Source organism: Canis lupus, chromosome 20 (genome assembly GCF_011100685.1).
Source record: "Canis lupus familiaris isolate Mischka breed German Shepherd chromosome 20, alternate assembly UU_Cfam_GSD_1.0, whole genome shotgun sequence".
In the NCBI taxonomy this organism is placed as follows: domain Eukaryota; kingdom Metazoa; phylum Chordata; class Mammalia; order Carnivora; family Canidae; genus Canis; species Canis lupus.
In genome coordinates, this window is record NC_049241.1 from 5612511 (window position 1) to 5628918 (window position 16408).

At 57.9% G+C, this 16408-nt stretch overlaps 1 long non-coding RNA gene across 1 annotated transcript; it reads right to left on the reverse strand.

Annotated features, from left to right (window-relative positions):
- Positions 1–2885: 2885 nt before the first annotated feature.
- LOC102154735 lies at positions 2886–12879 on the reverse strand. The gene is made up of 3 exons (XR_005374563.1): positions 12301–12879; positions 8179–10416; positions 2886–6696 (listed from the first exon to the last, which is right to left on the reverse strand). It is a non-coding gene; the product is annotated as an uncharacterized LOC102154735 (long non-coding RNA).
- Positions 12880–16408: the final 3529 nt, after the last annotated feature.

Genomic DNA, 16408 nt, shown 5'->3' on the forward strand with positions numbered 1-16408 from the left:
CTAACAAAGTGCCACAGCTTAACCACAGAAAGTTCTTTTCTCACAGTTCTGGAGGCCGGAAGTCCAAAATCCAGGTGTCAGCAGGTCTGGTTTCTTCGGAGGCCTCCCTCCTTGGCCGGCAGATGGCCACCGGCTCGCTGTGTCCTCACGTGGTCTTTCCTCTGTGTGTGTGATCGCCCTCCGCATCCTAATCTTTTTTTTTTAAGATCTTATTCATTCATGAGAGGCACAGAGAGAGTGAGAGGCAGAGAGGCAGGCAGAGGGAGAAGCAGGCTCCCCGCAGGGAGCTGGACATGGGACTCGATCCCAGGACCCTGGGATCACATCCTGAGCTGAAAGCAGATGCTCAACCACTGAGCCACCCAGGCACCACCCCCCCCAATCTCTTCTTATAAAGACACTTGTCCTATTAGATTAGGACCCACTCACATGACCTCATTTTAACTCAGTCACCTCATGAAAAGCCCTCTCTCCAACCAAGGTCATACTCTGAGGTGCTGGGGGTGGTGGTGGACATAATTTGTGGCATAATGGATGGCTTTTGCTGGGGGGGGTGCCTGGGGGAGCCAAGTTGGGCAAGAACTGACAAGATCTGATCTGCATCTTAATAGGATCTCTCTGGTGCCTCCAGGGGACAAGGGGACACCAGTGAGGACGCTGGGCCTCTACGGGTGGCAGGGCAGGTGGGAAGCAGGGCTCTTGGTGCATTTGGAAGGCAGAGTCAGCAGGTTTCTCAGAGGATAGATGGGGGAGGGGGGGCGGAAGAGGAGATAAGGGGGCCTGGGGTTGCGGCCTGAGCCCCCGATGAGGGCGACCCCCACTCCCCAGGTGCGATTGCTTGTTTCCTCTGTGCCTACCGTATGCGGCTCAGCCCCTGCGGGTGAGGAGGGCAGAGCCGGAGCCAAGAACCCAGGCCACGCGGCCTGCTGCCTTGGCCCTTCTCCTCTGGCCTTCCTCCTTCCTCCTGGCAAGAGCCTGAGCCTCTGCTTGGACAAACATCTTGCGGCCGTTTCCGCCTCGCCTGCCCGGAGCCCCAGCCTGGCCTGAACAAACACTCAGGACCTGGGCTTCCGGCTTTGGCTCTGGGAAAAGCCCAACCAGGGGCTGAGAGGTCCCCACTGGAGAGGGGTGGGAAGGAGGAGTGGCCCAGCCCCCCGTGGAGGTCGGCCTGGCCTGCCCTGGGCCCCCTGCCTCTTCTGGAACCGCCAGAACAGTGCTTTGGCTTCAGTGTCCCCATCTGTCAAATGGGCCCAATCATACCCCTTCGGAGGGCCGTAGGGGGTGGGAAGCACCAGGCACGGAGCCCACGGGCAGTGGAGGGGAAGGTTTGAAGGGATCCCCCAGGACCATGGTGCGCCTCGAAGCCCGTTCCTGTCACTTCAGAGCCTCCTGGAGTCCCCATCAGAGATGAGGAGCCAGGCCGGCCTGGGGCCGGAGTGGACATTCCTGATGATGTAAAATACATGGAGGCACCGGCTGTGAGAAGGGACACTTCCCCGGGAGTGTGGAGTGTGAGCAGAGGCCGCGGGGTGTGCGTCAGGTGGCCCTGCTTCCAGGGCCCTGTGAACGGTGGCACGCGGTGGACAAGCCGCCAGGTTCTGCGATCAGAAAGACCGAGGTTCAAACGCCAGCCCTGCGGGCGCGGCCAACCCCTGGGTTTTCTGAATGTGGAGGGAGGCTGCTTGGGGCCCCACGTGAAAGGCTGAGGCACGAGCCCCCGCACCCGCAGCACGGCCACTGTGGTCCTTCCCACCCCACGGCCAAGGGGACAGGGTCTCCTTTCTCCACCTTCTGAGGAGGCTCCACCATTCGACACCCCCTACTTGAAAGCTTTGCCAGATAAAGTTTCCCCAGCTGGGGTTTGATTTTGGTTTTGTTTTTGTTTTTCAGGCAGGATCTGGAAGCGGAAACAATGGAATTAACTTTTTTTTTTTTTTTTCCTTTGGAGCAGTTTCTCCTCATCTGAGAGCTGTGGGATTAGATTCCTACCTCGCCTTCTGCCTTCCGGTCTTAGAGGAGCCCCCAGGAGAGGATGGGTGTGGGTGGAGGAGGACGGAGGGGAGGGGAGGGGAGGGGGCGGGGAGGCTTGGCAGGGTGAGCAAGGAGTAGGGGAAGATGTGATGTGCTTCCTCCTGCCTCTGGGTCTCTGCCCTGGTTGTCCCTACCCTCAGTGCCTGCCCCCACTGGTGGCTCCTCTCCTTCAGACCAGACATCACCTCCTCCAGGAAGACCTCCAGGACCTCCCCAACCAGGGCTAAAGTGACATCGCACCTTCTTGCTGTCATTAACCTGGCTCCGCCTCCCACTGTAGGCTGCTTGCCTTGATTTACAGCCCTCTCCTCCGCAGGAGGCCGTTGGCTCAGCATGAGGCCTAAAGATGGCCCTCAGGGGACACCACCCAAATTGAGGAGGGACAGGGGGACCCGGCCCCTGCGCCGTGGTCCTCACTGCTCAGGCATTTTGATCTGGGAGGGGAAAGGCAGTAGGGGGAGAGCAGAGGGAGAGTCACACTCAGATGGGAAGGCCAGGGTTAGGGGGTGGTGCGCAGGGACAGGGCACAGGGCTGGACTTGGTGTGTGTGGACTTTGTGTTGTGACTTTGGGCACTGAGTTCTCCCCGAGCCTCAGTTACCCTCCGGGGATAACTGCACCACCGGTGGGGTTAACCTGACTGGCCGGCCCCAGCCTACAGCCGCCGGGGCGGGCTGCAGGTGCCCACCCAGCCTAGCAAGGGCAGCAAGGGCCGGCGCCGAGGAGCTGGGGCCTGAAGGCGAAAGCAGAGCCCAGAAAAATTACATGGGACCACGCAGCTACTGGTGCTAAGAATCACGTGAGCATTGCCCTCCTGCCTTCTCCCAGCATCCTCCAAGAGAGGGGCAAGGGTCCTGCAAATAGAAGTGAATTGGGGGGGGAGGGGACGGTGGGGGGTTCCCACCTGCTGTAAATCAGCACTTAGGAGCCTTTGCAAAGGTAACCTCCTGGCCTCTCCCCAGCCGTGCGGGGCAGTGCTGGGCGGCCCGAGGGCGTCATGGTGTCCGGGGGCTCCAGCTTAGGCTGCACTGGTGGCCCCGAGGGCTGACGAAGAGAGACGACTGGAAGAGGGGGACAGGAGGCAGAGGGCGGGTCTCGGGAGAAACGGCTGCCCCTTTCTGGCTGGATGTCACTGGGGGCCTGTCCATGCACAGGAACTCACAGAGCCGGGCACCGGCGCAGGCACTCTGTCCCCCTCCCGCATGCACACGGCACCGTGGCCAGTGTCTGGCAGACGGCCGCCGGCCCCCACGCGTCGCTCACCGTGTACCTGGCTCTGCCCTGAGGTAATGCTCCACGACAACCGAGGAAACCGAGGCACAGATGAAGGCAATTCTTTGCCAGGAAGTGGCAGAGCTGGGGTTCCACCGAGGCTGCCTTTCCAAGGGGATCCCGAGGACCACCCAAGTGGGTCTAGCCCTGGAAGTTGTATGGGGGGGGCCTGGGGTGCACAACCTGAGACAGGTGACCAGCTGCCCTGAGGCTCTCCGTCCTCACTCTGGGCTGTGCGGAGGGGACAGATCCTGGGCTGGGTGGGGGCTGAGTGCTTGCCTTCCAAGACCCCTCTCACCCCATCACCCTTCCCTTTGCAGGTGCGGCTGCGCTTCTGGCCTGTGACTCCCTGTAAAAATCCATCGGGACCCACATCCCCCTCTGGTGACTTTCGCCTCATGCTTGTATTTAACACAATTAATACACATTCTTTGAGGAGACTTAGAAAATTCAGTCATGAAAATCTTCAACACCCCCCCCCCCCCAGCATCATCTCCTGTCTGATTGTGCCTGCCCTTGACCCCATGACCCAGGGGCGCACACACCCTCAGTGGCTGGGCCTCAGGACGCCCATCTGTAGCTGTGCTGCTTGTCCGAACCCACATCCCAGGGCTGGAGCCCAGGCCATGGAAGCCCTCAGTTCCTTTTCCAGTGGGGGGTGCTCGATTCTGCCCATGGGCACTGATGGGGAAGTGAGAACGCAGAGGCAGGAAAGGGGGTGACGTGGGCCCACTGAGGAAGCGAAAGTGCCCCCTGAATCATCCCATCTCTGACAGGACTGCCCACAGAGGGCCCAGGCCAGCTCCCTTGTCTGGGCTGGCGGGTCAGAGAGTAGTGCCCCAGCTCCCAGCCAAAACCACTCTTGGGGTCCCCGGTTGTAATTCAGGGAGGAAAGGGGACCTTCCCAGCCTCAGACTCCTGACTTTGACACTGGCCTGGGCAGCCCGGCCTCTTGAGTGAGGCCCGGGGAAAGAGCACCTGATTGGCTCTGTTTTTAGGTAGAGACTGAACCAGGACTAGGAGCCTGACCTGCTCCAGCCTGGGCCTCAGACACCTGCCCCAGGATTTCTTGATGGTGCCTCCAGGCCAGTGCTGGTGTCTTGAATTTCCTGTGTCCCTGGATCTCCATGTAAATCTCCAAGGCCGCGCAGAGCTGGATCCAAATCTCATGCTACCCTCTCTGATGTGACCCTGGCAAGCTCCTGCCTCTCTTTAGTCTTCTAGAAAATGCGGCCAGTGAGACCTTGTGCTCATAGGGTGTGGGGAGTAAGTGAAATAAGTTCACACCCGCCTTAGAGGGACCCAGGATTGGTGTCAGTTGGATGGGGGTGTTGGGACTCCTGGCTACTCCTGCCACACTGGCCAACCCCAGGTGTAACAGGACAATGGGCTGGGTGGCTGCATCTGTGATGACCTCATCCACTTCCGCTGGGGCCCCACAGGGCCGCCTGTTCTGCTGGGGAGAGGGTCTCCCCTCCTATCCTCTTCCTTTGGTCTCCTTCCTGCTTCCCTAGGTGCGGCTGGCCCTTCCGTCCAGGCGCTCATCAATCGCACCCAAGGTGCCGAGCGTCCGGCAGGCCTTCTCGGGACCCTGACTCACTTCCTGTTTCCCGGGGCTGGAAATAGGGCTCCCTCCCCAGGCAGTTGCTCAAAGTCTCCACCACCGTGTGCCCCCACACAGACCTTGTGCATCTGCCACTACTAACTACCCAAGTCTGTGTTCTGTTGGACGTGAAACTAACCCAAAGGTCCTACCATGGCTCATTTAGGGATGTAGCAGCACCTCCTGGAGTGTCTGGCCACAGGGCAGCAGCAGGTAACAGGACAGATGAGGACCCGCCCTTGAGACACCTGCTGATGTTAAATAATCCTATAACTAGTGTGCCATGAGCTCTGTGTAGGGTGGGTGTGAGGGTGTCTGGCCACACTCAGGCTGAGTGGGGAGGCAGGAGGGGGAACCAACCAGGTGGTGGGACCAGCAGATGCATGTGTGGGCCTGGAGTGAGGCCGGATGGCCGCACAGAGACTGTGGATGAGGGAAAAGAGATGGGACTTTATTTACCCCAAGAACTTTTGCAGAATTTCAAGTTAGAGAAAAACAACACGAAGAGATTTACAATTTGTGAGATTTACAATCACACCCCTGAGGCTGCTGTGTGGAGAAGTGATTTGAGGAGAGGAAGAGGAAAGAGTGGGAGGAGGCATCCAGGCAGGAGGAGGTGGGGCTTGGATGGATGCAGTAGCCTTGGGGGTGGAGGAGTCCTGAACTGATGGACGGTGATTAGCTGCCGCCCCCTGGATGTGTGGGAGGAAGGGACAGGGCACCCAGGACCTCCTAGGCGCTCCTGTGCGCACCGCAGTGGGGCCTACCTTGGCTTGGGTCCAGCCTGTGCCATTCCTTTGCACTATGACTTTGGATGAGTCGCTTAACTTTGCCATGCCTCATCTCCCCTTCTGTAAAATGGGTAGAAGAAAGAGTAAAAGTGGCTTCCTCTAAGGTGGCAAATACAACAATCCCTGTGATGCTCCTGGAGCAGTGTCTGCTCCTGGGCAGCCTCGATAAACATTAGCTGCTTTTATTCCAAAAGTGTTTTTCTACCTCAGGCCTTGTAGGTCTTGACTTTCTGCCAGGGGCTGCACAAGGGGTGACAAGACTACTGTGAGTCCAAGAGGCACAACCTCCCCCCCTTTTGCAGATGGGGAAACAGAGGCTCACAGATAGATGGGTCTGACCAAGGTCGCCCGATTGGGAAGTGGCGAAGCAGGATGTGAACCGGGATCCCGCTGGCGCCACAGCCTTCCACACTGTTCTGCTTATGGACCCAAGTGGCTCTCCCCTGCCCATGGCCTTGAGCTGAGGGGATGGACGTGAGGCTGGTATCACTGCCCTATAAATTTTAACCCAGCCAAGTCACATCCTCACTGGAAAACCTTCATTTTGGACACACAAATTCTCCCCATGGCAGAGCAAGGGCTGTTGACCTTTCCTGGCAGGTGGGTAAGTGCAGGTGAGGACATTCGCGAGAGGCCAGGGGGTGGGGGGAAGATAAGGTCAAGGCTGCCCCGAGCTGTATGGAATGGGCACTGGCCCAGGAAATGATGGAAGAACATTTGTTCATTTCCTCTCATTTATTCATTCATTCATTCATCCTTGTGAACCTGCTTTGAGTCTAACACTCTGCCTGGTGATATATGCTCCCAAGAAGATCCAGCTCCTGAGATTCCCCCTGATTGGTGGGGAAGCCAGAGCCACAGGTATTGTCACCTGGTGTGGGTGCTCTGAGAGTGGAAGCACAGGTCACCCCAGCAGTCCAGAGGAGGAGGTCTAACCCAGCCTGGGAGGTCTGGGAAGGCTGCCTGGAAGAAGAAGCCAGAGCCAAGTCTTGGGGACATCCTGGAGATTTAGATGGGAAGACAGGGTAAGGGAGGAAGTTCTGGGTCTTATGGGACTTAATCTGCACACTCGAGGGACCCAGGGACTGTGGGCCTTTGGGGCTCAGATTCTGACTAAGGATAAGAGACTCTGGGGGGTGGGAGGAAGTCCTGGCAAAGGATGGTGGCTCATGCTGAGACACGCAGCTGTGGTCAGTGGAAGTTGCTCTTGAGTAAGATGAGGAATGGCATCACCCAAAAGTCCCTAAAGAACCAATTCCAAGTTCCTCAACAGAAGGGACTCTGGCCGGGCTGAGAATTATTCACAGGCTGGGCCGCCCAAGGTTAAGAGCTGGACCAGCCAAGGCCAGAGGCAGGACCCGCCAAGGCCAGAGGCTGGCCACTTCAGGTCAGCCTGAACTCCACAAAACAGAGACTGGGCTACGGGTCATCACAATCATGGAGTTTCATGAGGAAACCTCCTCTGTCCCTGGAGCAGCAGGACCAGGACTGAGAAGGTGGTGATGGCCTCCGAGGTCCTGAATCCCCCCGGTGCACCACAGATCGGAGTCCCACAGCAGCCCTCCTCTGGCACTCCCTGCGCATCAGAAACCACGAAGCTACAGCAAGACCTTTGCTGTACACTCACCCCCACATGCTCCTGACTCCCCATTTGTGTACATGTGACCCCAGTGTGCACCCCCCCACATATACACAAATGCACTTTCCCACTGCTGCTTATGCACATAGATCCTCACATTTGTGCCCGTGTCCCCATCTCCCCATGCACAGACCAGGAGCCTCCAGGCAGGGGCTCCTACAGGACGGTGGGGGCTGTGGGGAAGCAGCCCCATGGGGCCCCTGGTGCCTCTCTCCTGGTGGCAGGGAGCTGGGCCAGGGGGCTTGGGCCCCATTCCTCATTCCTCAGGCAGCTGTCTGTGAGAAAGCCCCTCCCCTTCGGAACCAGCAGCCTGGGGTGGTATGTGCCCAGCTCCGGGAGTGTGCACCCACTTACCCGAGGGGCCCCTTGAACTCACTCTCCTAAACTGAGCTGTGGATCACCCACCCACCAGCTCCTCCCCAGTGCTCTCTGACTCAGATAGAGGCACCCCAGTGTACTAGAGCCCAAGACTCAGGAACTCCCCGGCTGGAGCCTCCGTCTCCTCAGTCTCCACCCATACCAGGTACCCCAGGCCTGGCAAGCCGGCCTCCTACTCAGCCCTCAGGCCACCTTTTCCTTCTCTGCCTCTGCCAGCCCCTGTTCAGGCCCGTGGCATCACCTGGTTGGATGTCCTCAGACGCTCCATCCCTGGCCTCCCTTGGTCCATCCTCAACCTATCCCTCTCCCTCAGAAAGACATTCTTAAGCCATCAACGGCTTCTCAAGCTTGCGGCATGGACAGAGGGCCCTCCCAGGCCCGGCCGGCCCTCCAGCCTCCGCTACACCCGCACCACGAGCCTGGGGGCCTCCGCTCTGTTCCTCCAGGGCTCAGCCGGCCACTCACCTGTAGGTCTTTGTCCTTGTTCCCCTTGCCGGGAAAGCTCTTCCTTCACCTTCCTCACCCCTCAGCATCCTGCAGATCTCAGCTCTCAAGGTCTCAAGCCTCTGCCTTGAGGAAGCCCTCACCGACCCAAGGTGGGCTACTCTGTCTGCGAGAAACTCTCCTAGAATCACCTGGTATCCCTCCTTCTTAGGATGGATATTTTGAGTTTCGGTGATGTCATAATTTGAGTTCTTTGATTAAAGATTGGCTCCTCAAGGCACCTGGGTGGCTCAGTGGTTGAGTGTCTGTCTTCGGCTCATGGCATGATCCCGGGGTCCTGGGATCGAGTCCTACATCAGGCTCCTAGCAGGAAACCTGCTTCTCCTCTGCCTGTGTCTCTGCCTCTCTCTGTGTCTCTCATGAATAAATACATACAATTTAAAAAATAAATGAAAAATAAAAATCGGCTCCCCCATGAGGCTGAGCTGAAGATAGTATGGACCACCCCTGTGGGTCCCCATAATATTCCCAATTCCCAAGGAAGGAGGGGCTCTGTTCCTGTGTTTTATTCCACGCTGGGCTTGGCCTGTGTATGGAGGTGGAACAGAGAGGGGCAGACCTCGGAACTGCACCAGGAATCAGGTGTGAGGAGTCACTGGCCAGCGGGGTGCCCAGGCTGCAGTGGGCAGAGCAGGAATGCCTGGTCTCGAGAAGGTGGCTGGTTGGCATAGCCACATGGACAAAGAGGGGTCAGGAGGCAGCTTTGGCAGGGTCTGACCAGGGAGGCCCAGGGAGGAGACCTCCAACAAAAAACATGATTCTGATTCTGCTTGGCAGATGTCCTGGGGTGGTGATACAGCCCGCCAGCCATCCCAACATAGTGACTGTGTGTCTCACCCTGGAAGGTCCAGGGGATCACTTGGCTCACTGGGGAAGACCATGCCCTCATACTATGGGGTAACCGATTTGATAGGAGGGGCTTCTAGCCCTGCTTCAGGGCTTAAGGGAGCCTACTCAGAAGGGTCATTTAGAGCAGGCCTGGAGGGATGCCTAGGAGTTCACTGGGGAGGACTTCCCAGGACAGGTGACATTTGGGCTGGGTTTTGAGGGATGCAGAAAAGTCCACCCAGAAATCAAGACAGGAAACACATCTTCTCTGGACACTCTCTTTACAGACTTGTATAGGCCACAGAGCCAGTAAGACCTGGGCCCTGCTCATCCATGCCAGCCTTTCCCATATACCCTGTGCTATTACGAACAAAGACTCTGGAATCCAGGCTCCAGATGCCAGCTTGTGACCTCAGGCAAGTCACTGCATGGCCTTGTGCCTCAGTTTCCCCATCAATAGATGGGTATGATAATGGCAGCTTCTTTAAAGGGCTGTTGTTAGGTTTCAGTAGAGTAATAGATGCAAAGTGCCTAGAACTCGGCCTAGCCAGGGTCAGGCTATGGAAATGGTAATTATTATTTTGTTATCTCCCACACACTTGCTGAGCAAGGGGAGGGGGAGGGGGCACTGGGGAGGTGAGGGGTCTGGAGGCACACTAGATTCCAGGGAGCCACTGAGGAAAGACCCAGCTCCCACCCTGAGCAGAGACTGAACACCACTGGCCAGCTCTGTGGAGGGCACAAGGTGTATCACCCCGATGTACAGAAGGGGAAATGAGGCCCAGAGGAGGGTGTGGTCTGAGAGGGAGCAAAAGGGTCTCTAGATGGGACCCTGGCTGCAGGTGAGAGGAGGCAGGACAGCGGGAAGTGGGCATCCGACAAAAACCCAAGCCAGCTCTGAGCTCCCCCCAGCCCTAGGGCAGGGCAAAGACAGGACTTTCCAGAAGTCAGAGTTGGAGGGATTGTGGGCACAACACCTTACCATCAATATATTTAATAATAAATGTCACTGATTATTTACTGAGGGCCGGTACTGGCTACACACTGTCTAGGGATTATCTCATTCGATCCCCACGGCCGGGAGAGGTATGAAAACAGAGACCCGGAGAGGGGAAGGGACTCACCCTGGATCACATCAATAGGAAGCAGAGAGTAGGGATCTGAACCCAGGTGCCAGGACTACAGGGTGACAACTCCACAGCCTTGACTGGGGTTCCCCTGCATCGTCACTGGGCCCCTTCCTGGAGAAGAGGGAACAGCCAAACCTGGATGAAAGTCCCAACTGTACCGTGAGCAGCTTGGTGGTCCACAGTAAGTCACTCGCCCTCTCTGAGCCTCCGTTTCCCCCTCTTTACCTGGGCTCCACAGTCCCTGCAGCAGGAAGGGATGAGATGAAGTTCATGTCGGATACTCAGTAATTGTGTGAGCGCTCCCTAGACCTGGCTCAGGTGCCACTTTCCCTGGGAAGCCGGCCTTGCTTTGCTCACATGGGCCTGTTGTTCCAATGTCCTCTATGGATCCCCTCAGCCCTGCTGCCTGAGGGCACAGGCACTGCCGTGCTCCCAGGGCATGCAGTAGGTACTTACTCAACCTCTGCCAGAATGAGCGTGGTCAGACAGACCTGGGTTCAAATCCAGAGCTATCGGTTTGCTTCCCTAAGCCTCAGTTTACTCATCCATTAAATGGGATCAACAAGACAGGCCTGTGGGGATCTTGCAAGGACTGGCTGGGAAATGTCTAGGGTACAGGAGGTGCCCCGCCCATGTGACTCCCCATCCTCCTAGCTCTGGGCTTTCCCTACCGCCCTCCCCTTGGCTCCTGGCATCAGAGACATTCATGGAGCACCTGCCGGCTGCTCAGGGATCACCTGACCCCAGTCGGCCCTGCCCCGGGTGGCTGTCCTCTGGAGATGGCTGCAGCCTGGGAATGTGGGTGGGGACCCCTGGGGCGGCCTGCCCCTCCCTGGCTGCTGCTGGACAGAGGCCTCAGTGTGGAGCTGCCGGGTCCTTTCACGGGCCTAGAGCCATGACTGGACGTCTGAGAATGCCGCCCATTATCCGATTCACAGAGCACAAAGGGGCCACGCGGGGGCTTGTCAGGCCAGGCGCCCAGGATGGGTGCATGGGGGCCCCGGGTCCCCACCCCAGCCTGCCGTGTCCGCTCCACAGAGGGCAAGCATGTGCCTGGAGTTGAGAGAGGGCATCTCTCACACACAGGAATGAGAACCATTTCCTCCAGCCTTATGGGGAGACAAAGACAGAGCAATGACCAGGGGCGCATTGTCACAGGCAAGGGCAGGCCACCCCTCCTAAGCCCTGAAACCAGACTTTCTGGGTCACCCTCCCCACCCTACTCCCAGGGCGACATCCAATGGAGGCTGAGGAAGGTATACTCCAGAACTCTAAAGGGGGCTAGAACCCCCTAGTTTTCCATGGCGTCTGCACTGTGGAAGCATCATCGGAGCCACACCAGCAGCACCAATTGTCTGTAATTTAAACACATTAGTGTGATGGGTACTGTGTCTCTTGTCAGCGAGGCCACTCTAGGGTCACCCTGGCCCATCCTGGGCAACTCCAGTAGGACATGGTAGCAATGATAGGAGACCTAGTGCGAAGGGGTGAGGCTAGCAAGGGAGGGGGTAGGAGTCACTCTGGCCATCTATTTGCTGTGTGACCTCAGGCAGGCCTCTGGACCTCTCTGAACCTTGGCTTCCATGTTAATGAGTGGGAGGGAGACCCAGTGGAGGGTTAATTAAACGAGGTGATCTCGGGAATCTGAGCCCTTAATGGCACCAACAAGACACACCTCAGCGGCAGCTGCTATGGGAATGATATTTTCTGGGTCTGGTGGGGCTTTCCTGAGTAGAGGACAGATGACCAGTTTGAGGAGTCTGAGGGAGAGGACCCCATGTTTCAGAGCAGGAAAGGCAACAGATATCATACTTCCTGACATGCTAGGCAAACGACATGTCTGTTTTTCTATCCTCACATCAGTCTTGTGAGATGGATTATATTCGCCTTTTCCAGATAAGGAGACTGAGGCTCAAAGCAAGGAGGAGCCACCAAGGTCACATAGGTGGTTAGGGGCTGAGGTGGCCCTGGACCTCAGGTCTCTCAGCTCCAAGGCAGGGGGTAGAGGGATGCAATGGCCAAGAGCAGGGTTTGGAGGCCAGGAGGCTGTACAGCTATAGACAAGTGCTGGCACCCTCCTGACCCTCAGTGTCCCCATCTGTAAAACAGGTATCATAAAACCTACCTCTTCCTTTCAGGAGGAACCAAGTTGGGTAAAGGTCCCTAGAAGCAGCAGTGATAGCTCCTGGCACAGTCTAGGCCCTTGCTGGGGGTGCTGTGCTCTCCCAGAGGATTCTGCTTCCAGCACCTTCCTGTCACCAAATCCATGCTCGGGGCAGTCAGCGTGTCAGGAGCATTTCCTGCAGGGAAAGCATTCTCTTAGGTCAGGCCCAAGGGACAGAGGGGCAGGAGGCACCCCTCCCAGTACAGCCCTGGCCCCACTGTTATTTTTTCCAATTGAAGAAGAAAAACATTTCCTCCTCCTCCTCCTCATGGCTCTGCTGAGGATAGACAGGGCAGGATGGGGAAGCCCCCACCCGGGGTGGGGGTGAAAGCCCAGACTTGCCATCTGTGGGCCAGCCTGGCCAGCGACCAAGAGGTGTCCAGACAAGGACACGCCCCTACTCTGGGCCTGGGCCGCCATGTCCACATCTAAAAAGGTCCTGGATTAAACCTGTGTCTGTGTTGCCTACATGTCTGGTGTGTCATACCCTATGGATTACAGCTTACTCCGTATTTGTCTTTAACACACATCATTTTAAAAAACTTCAATGCGGGCAGCCCCAGTGGTGCAGAGGTTTGGCGCCGCCTGCAGCCTGGGGTGTGATCCTGGAGACCCGGGATCGAGTCCCACATCAGGTTCCCTGCATGGAGCCTGCTTCTCCCTCTGCCTGTGTCTCTGCCCCCCTCTCTCTCTCTCTCTCTGTGTCTATGAATAAATAAATTAAAAAAATCTTAAAAAAAAATAAAAAACTTCAATGCATGCATTTATCAAGCAAGCTTTTTACATCATTATTGTACTTGGAAACCAGCATCACTTGCCAAAACCAGAACATAACGTTAAATTAAAGAAAATAAGGAGCTATAAGTAAATTCTAGAATTCTGATGTCAACAGCACTAAGTGGAAGACCTTTTCTCTATTAAAAATGGACAGTGACAAATGTTAGAGACGTATTAAAGGCACATTAGCCCTAAACGGAGACCTTGATATGATCAGAAGTCTTGAACAAAAATTGAAAAGGGCCTGAGTCAGTGTGATTCAGGATTAGGTGGTAGTCAGTTGGTTAGTCCGGGTTAGTTAATTCATAGTTAAAGCTGGGTGTCAACTAAACCACCTTCCTGGGTTCTGTCCATCTCCCTTTGGTTTCCTCTCAAATCCCTGCTGGGAGGATACCTCTCCTGCTTCTTAGCAAGGTCAGGGAGATGTGGGTTCTTTTACTTGTTCCTTCCTTCCTCCCACCATGAGTTATCAGCACCCCTTCTGCCCAGGCAGGGGTACAGGGTGGCAGCCGTGTAACCCATGCTGATCCAAAGCAGCTCCCAGCTAACGGGCAAAGGGGAGTAAGTACATTATCTGGACACAGATCTGGGCTCAAATACTCACCTTGCCGATATCCTCAGTTCCTCCATCTGTGACATGGGCTCGATGACCCTGGCCTTGTCAGCTGGCTGTGAGGACAGCTGGGGACCTTGCAAGGGCAGTGCTGGGTACAACACTCAGCCTTGGGTGGGCAGTGGCTGCATCAGCTGCCATGGAACCCAAGGCAAGAAGTGTGTGTGTGTGGGGGGGGGTCCTGTGGGGCCATTGCTCAATGCCGGGGGCGGGGGGGTGTTGGGAGGAGACACTGTCATTTGCCCAGGAAGATTCGGACTTCCTACCAGTGCCAGCCTGTCATGTAGCTGGCGCTGTACTTTCTGGTAGTTATGTTACTTACATCTCACAACCTCCCAGGGGCCTGGGTGCTATTATGATTGTTTTGCTTTACAGACAAGGAAACTGAGGCTCAGAGAGACAAGTGCTTTGCCCTAGTCAACACAGCACTTTGAGAGGACACCTGGACCCAGCCTGTGTCCATGCCCTCTGCAGTCTAATCTCACCTGCCTGCCCCCAGCCCGGGGTGGCTCCTGAGCGCCCATCGCTCAGCTTCACAGGTAGTTTGTGTCCCAAGTGCCAGGAACCATGCGCGCCAGGTGGAGCTGTGACAACATAGAGCATTTTCCTTGAGGCTCAGTGGGGGGAGCTGCAGGATGCAGCAAGATGAGCCCGGAGACAGGAAGGAAGCTAGGAGGGGCGAGAGAGGGAGAGACGGCTGGGAGATAGGGAAGGAGACAGAGAGAGACACACAGAGAGACACAGAGATGCGCACACAAAGAGACAGAGGAGAAAGAGAAGAGGGTGGGGAGGGACCGGGGGAGAGAGACAAAGAGGGAGAGTAACCAGGAAGAGCAAGAAGACACAAAAACAGAGATGGGGCGGGGAAGGCTAGGGAAAGATAAGAGCAGGAGGGAGGCCGACAGATGGAGTGCTGGGGAGGGCCCCAAGGAGGGGAGGGGGTTACAGCAAGAGCGGGGGGTACCCCTGTGGGGCTCCCCAGTCCACTCCCACAGGCGGCACAGCATGAGCCCTCTGCATCCAAAGATGGAGGTGAGGGCATCCTATCGAGCTGCCCCTTGAGTGGCCTTGAGCCCAGGGGGGCACAGGCTACCAGAAACGGAGCCTCTGACTTCCTGCCGTTGAACACTCCTGGCTGTCAAAGCAGTGGCTGGAGGGGGCCACCGAGGGGGAAAAGCAGGAGTCCAGGGTGTTGGAAAGAGGGAAGTGGGGGACAGCTGGAGGCCTGGCCTTTCCTGCCTACCCTTTGGGGCACAGAGAAACCCTCCGTCCTGGGTGCCACGTGGAAGCCCCTGATGGGAGCCCCCTGATTCTGAGTGACCAGAGCTGGTGTGGGGCGCGGAGAGATCTGGGGTGAGGCTCCGAGCCAACAGACTTCTTGGGCCAGTCCTCTCGCTTCTGGGGCCTCAGGTTCCAAATCTGTAAGGTGGGATCATCAGGGCCCCAGCCTCGGAAGGCATCTGTGAGGATTAAGTGAGTCAGTACAAGTCCAGTACTTGGCACAGTGCCTGGCAGGGGCAAGCCTGCTTGGGCGCCGGGGCCAGATGCCGTGTATGTTTGTCCTCTGGGCTCTGTGACCTTGGAATCTCGGTGGCTGCCTCGGACCCCCAAGGCCTACCTGCTCCAGGTGAAAGAAGAAAGGTCTGAAGAAAGAAGTGGGTCCAAGTGCCAGCCCACTCGCGGCTGATCTCCCACTAAGTCTGGGAGGATCTTAGGTGATTCCAGAATCCTGAGTAAGGGGAAGGGCCTGGCAAGATGCAGTGGGTAGAAGGGCAGCAGCCCACAGAGCTGGGTCTCCACAGAGGAACGGGCGGGCCACCCGAGGCCACTCCCTACTCCCCCGGGGCCAAAGCCTGTCGCTCCGCTCCGTGTGTCGCCCTCCCAGCCGGGCCTGCTCGGGGCTTGGCACATGCCTGAAATAGTTCCCCTCTCCATGTTTTCCTAATTTATATGCCTGACCCTTGAGCTTTTGTCCCTCTGTCCCTGACCCTTGTAAAAACCTCCCTTCTGGGGCAGATCATGGAGTCTGAGGCGCCGCCCTGTGCCCAGCGCGGCCTGGACGGTGTCCGGGGTCCGGGGACAGCGAGTGTCAGGGGGGAGCCTGTAAGTGTGAGAGCGCAGAGGGAGAGACTGGGGGCGACAGAGGGGGCCGGGGCACGGAGGGCGACACAGGGGCAGGGAAACAGAAGGCAGAGCGGGAACGGGTGGCGGTAACAGAACTGATGCGGCAGGAGGGAGGCGGAGACGGAGAAGAGCCCGAGACCGAGGAAAAGCGGGGAGACGACACACACGGAGTTGGGGGGCTCCGAGGGGTCGGGCGGGGGCGAACGGAGGGAGACAGAGCCCGAGACCGGGGAGAAGGGGAGGAAGGAAAAGGGAAACAAGGCCGAGCGGCCGAGAGGGAGGAACGAGCGACGGAAGCGGAGGCAGCGCGGGGCAGGGAGCCTCGGGCAGCGGGCGCCGCGCGGGAGAGCCCTGGGGCGCGCGGGGCGGCCTCGCCGTCTACGGGCGGGGGCGGGGGCGGGCGCGGGCCGGGCGCGGGCGGGGGCCGGGGCCGGGCGGGCGGGGGCGGGGGCCGCGGGGGGGCGGGAGGCGGGGCGCGGCCGGGCGGGGCGCGGCGGGGCGGGGGCGGGGGCGGGGGCGGGGGCGTGTCCGCCGCGGAGCCGCCCCCGCCCCGCC